At 34.3% G+C, this 4,244-nt stretch overlaps 1 long non-coding RNA gene across 1 annotated transcript; it reads right to left on the bottom strand.

Annotated features, from left to right (window-relative positions):
* Positions 1 to 200: 200 nt before the first annotated feature.
* Positions 201 to 4,209, bottom strand: LOC136853452 (uncharacterized). Its single transcript, XR_010857460.1, has 2 exons — positions 3,811 to 4,209; positions 201 to 700 (listed from the first exon to the last, which is right to left on the bottom strand). It is a non-coding gene; the product is annotated as an uncharacterized lncRNA (long non-coding RNA).
* Between the last annotated feature and the right edge of the window lie 35 nt (positions 4,210 to 4,244).

Below are 4,244 nucleotides of genomic sequence, written 5' to 3'. Positions count from 1 at the left end.
TTCTAATTTTGTTTGCTGGCATTTTTCTTTACAGTAAGGTGTAACAATAGTTAAAACTCTACTTTGCTCATCATGGGCTTACTATGCTTTAATGTGCCATAGTCATGCTAGGTCAAAGATGATATAGCCTTCTTTCTTAATGTTTGTCCAAGCCAATATCTGTTTCAATGAAAAAATTCTGTGTGATAATAAAAAGCCAATGACTCCGGATATTTATTTATAATCCTTGTTGTTTGAAGGTTAAATACAGTGCAACAAATATCACTTATTCATGCTTAATATAGTAATATTTCAAATCTCCAGTCCTGTTCCAAACTTTCTGTGACCAGTACATCAGTCCATCATTTTTAACCGGAGTATGATTGTTATATCTCATTGCTCACTACGGTAAAGTGCGGTACACATGCCAACCCGGATTCAGGTACTCATTATGCCAACAGACCTCAGCGACGTCTCCAAAGCACAACGGCCCCTGTGGGTAGAACTTCTGCACCAACTTTGGCAGTCTGTCTTCCAGTGTGCCTGCCTCTCGCCATCTTTTGATCCACCGGTAGACAGTGGTGACACTGGACCCTGTACATTTGGAGATGCTCCTCACGGTCAGTCCTCTCATCCACAACCACACGAAAACCGCTCGATTTCCAATGTCCGTTCTCAGCCTCTTGTGTTTTCCCTTTGGGCTTTCTTGCATGTCGAGACTCTGAGAGTATGGAAACAAAGGACTAACTGCATTGAATTTAGGGTCTTAAATTACGCAAACTTAAAAGTGTGTATTGGCAGTTGGAAAAATTTAAACCCAACCTCCTTCAAGAACATTGCCGAGGTTGTAATTTTTTTGAATGACTTTTTTCATTATTTGTAAATGAGAATCTTTCTAGTAGTTTTGTGTAGCATTCCCACAACACTTCCTCGACTTTTAACCTTCCTTTCCAGACTGAATGATGATTAGCCTAGCATTTTTTTAACTACCTTGTTTCCCTAAAGCCACTTTATTGACCATACTGACACTCCATCTATGACGTTTATTTCCCAGATTCGCCCCAAATTCCGATTTGCGTCATACGATAACCATAGTCCAGAGATGATGCGTTTGCATAGGCAACACTGGATTATGTGAATCTGAATAATGTTAACATTTTGCCTTTATTTTTTTTTTTTTTACTTTTATTGCTGCTTGTTTATGTACATTTATGTGCTATTTATTTTGTTAGCTGTGTTCTTTTTTTCACTTCCTCTTACTTTCACGCAGAGGTATTCTTATCAATAAAAGTTGTTTTGTGAGGCGTAATATGATAAAATGGTTTGGGAAGCTTAAACATGCTAAGAAACAAAGCAATGGAAAACTCAAATGCAAAGGAAACGTTTTTAAAATCGTTCGTTTTTTGTAAAAGAAAATATTTAAGAGTATAAAAGGAGTACAGTTGCTTGAGGGAAAAATTTCATACACACAAGCATACTTTCAAAAACACATGGGAACATACAGACAAACAATCCAACCGCAAGGACAAAGTTGACATATCAAGGCCAAACAGTATATATATTCAAATACATTTTTCTTTATTAGGGGTTTATAACAGTTTGCTCGAGATAGTTTTTTATTTTTTTTATATATATTTTTGCTTTTAAATATTTTATTATATATATATATAGGCACTGATTGTAACAAATATAATTCATTTTTATATTTTAATGCCACTAGGATTGATGAAAATTTAATACATAAGCCCAAAATAAGTCCCATAAATCTAGAAACTTACTTCTTAATAGCAAGTTCTCCAGTGGAAATCAATTATATAACACAGACGATACACACAAGACACACACAGGATTTATTCAAATGTTATTAAATGTATATACTCATATACTAAACTGACTCAATATTTATTACTCTTAGTCTTTACTATTAATATATTTGCTTAGATAATGAAGTAGTAAAGCAAGCAGTTGGCTTTGCTCTTGATACAGCAATGACTGCTGCCAAATGGGTAATATAAATAAACAGGGCTTTGGAAAAGTTCAATTAAATGTGTATTAGGTTAGCTAAGACTTCACTGACTAGATGATTTATTGCTTGCACCCTATGATGCGTTTGCATATACTGGATTATGTGAATCTGAATAATGTTAACATTTTGCTTTTTTTTTTTTTTTTTTTACTTTTATTGCTTCTTGTTTATGTACATTTATGTGCTATTTATTTTGTTAGCTGTCTTTTTTTCACTTCCTCTGACTTTCACATAGAGGTATTTTATCAATAAAAGTTGTTTTGTGAGGCGTAATATGATAAAATGGTTTGGGTAAAACTAAACATGCCAAGAAACAAAGCAATGGAAAACCCGTTTTTAAAATGTTCTTTTTTGTAAAAGAAAAGATTTTATAACAGTTGAAAAATTTCATCAAGTCATGGAAGAGCTCAATAGTCACTACCCTGCTCATAGTTTAACTCTCAAGTCATGGAAGAGCCATAAAGGACAGTTGTTGCAATCAATAAATACTTGAGTCTTACTAGCCTTTTGAATATTCCCTGTTGCTTTCTTTGCAAATCAATCCATTTTAATATACACTACTCCATCACCCTCTTTGTAGCTTACCAGCACAACCTTATTCTTTCTCACATCGACTTGCAACTTTTTCCTACTGCAAACCGTTTCAGACTTTTTCACCCAATTCATCTTTACTTCCATTCATCTGAACTGTATTATCACACATCATTCACGATTTAGTTCTTTTTGTTTTGCAACTCTGTAACTACGGCCAATTTCCTTTCTTCTGATTTCTCCTATTACTTCATACCTGTATGTAATATATAGGCATGGATACATAAGGCACTTGTCACAATTTTTAGACCAAACAGTCATTCTCCCGTTGCATATTCCTGTACACCCTTCATTTTATAACAACAACTCTCAGTCTAACTTAGTAGCTAAGCCATACATCCCAATACCCTTAACATAGCATCTCTATTGATTACATAAACCTTTTCTAGGTTTGCGAACAGCTTTTTATGTCGTAGCAAATACTTCATCCTCGTACCATCCCCCTTGTCTTAACTCATATTGTTGTTCTATCACCTTCTTTACTTCTTTAATATAAAATCCTACTATTCACCTCCACCTGGTATTCCATGTAAATCATATACTTGTATAATTATCAATAGGTTACGGGCTCCAGTACGGGGAAAAACTAAGTAGTTTGGGCATAGTAATTTAAAACCAAGTACAAAATCCCTTAAAGGGAAAAGGTGTAGATATTAAAATACACATGTGAATGTAAAGGTTGATATATAAATGAATGATAGTTTGGCAGTAATATTGCGCATGTTTCTATCCTAAGTAACTCATGGCCAAGGCTGATTTTCGAGGGTCGACGTTGTCGGGGCCTGCCCCTTTTATGGCAAAAATACCGGTAATTATCCATGTTGCACACAGGAAAACCATGAGTGCGAATTGCTTTGAAATTTTTAGATTACGTAACAAAAATGTTTCAGAGTAACTCACAATCAGTACAATGAAGCAATAATTGAACAACTATACCCAAAACTTGTAAAACTCGGTTAAGCAACAAATCTTGCCAAAAACCTTCATATTTTGTACTATAAGACCTCTAGTAAAGGAGATGGTGTGTCCATGATTTTGATAATTATATATATATATATATATATATATATATATATATATATATATATATATATATATATATATATATATATATATATATATATATATATATATATATATATATATATATATATATATGTTTGTGTGTGTTTGTTGTGAATGGGTGAACAAGTGTGGTAAGCCTTAAGAATTACCTCTAAAAGACAAATCAACGAGAAATTTCTCTTCTTACACTGGCCATCCAAGCAGCGTAAATGAAAAGGTCAGCCGCAGAACCTACTGGGTTGACTGTTCAAGACGGAATGACTCTCTTCGTTCGAATTTGCCGTCTCCAAGCACACCACTTCCGTGGGAACGCCCCCAAGGAGAAACAGCCCAGTGATTGGTCAGCCTAGTAAAGCTGAATGGGCTGATTTAAATGGCTATTTTTTTTTTCCTTTCTGTTGTCGATTACTGTCAGAAGTTTAGGAAAAGGTTAATAATAATGACTGTCTTTTAAAAACCCGAAACTTTTCGATGCTCCTCGTAAATTTGGAGACGGATACACGCCTATATTTTTCATCAAGTGATCCCCATTTCTAATAAATATTAAATGTCTCTGCGCACTTCTGCTGAACATTCCAAACAG

Source organism: Macrobrachium rosenbergii, chromosome 27 (genome assembly GCF_040412425.1).
Source record: "Macrobrachium rosenbergii isolate ZJJX-2024 chromosome 27, ASM4041242v1, whole genome shotgun sequence".
NCBI classification, from domain to species: Eukaryota; Metazoa; Arthropoda; class Malacostraca; order Decapoda; family Palaemonidae; genus Macrobrachium; species Macrobrachium rosenbergii.
Note: the sequence above shows the minus strand (reverse complement) of the source record. Positions and strands in the feature narration are given on the sequence as shown.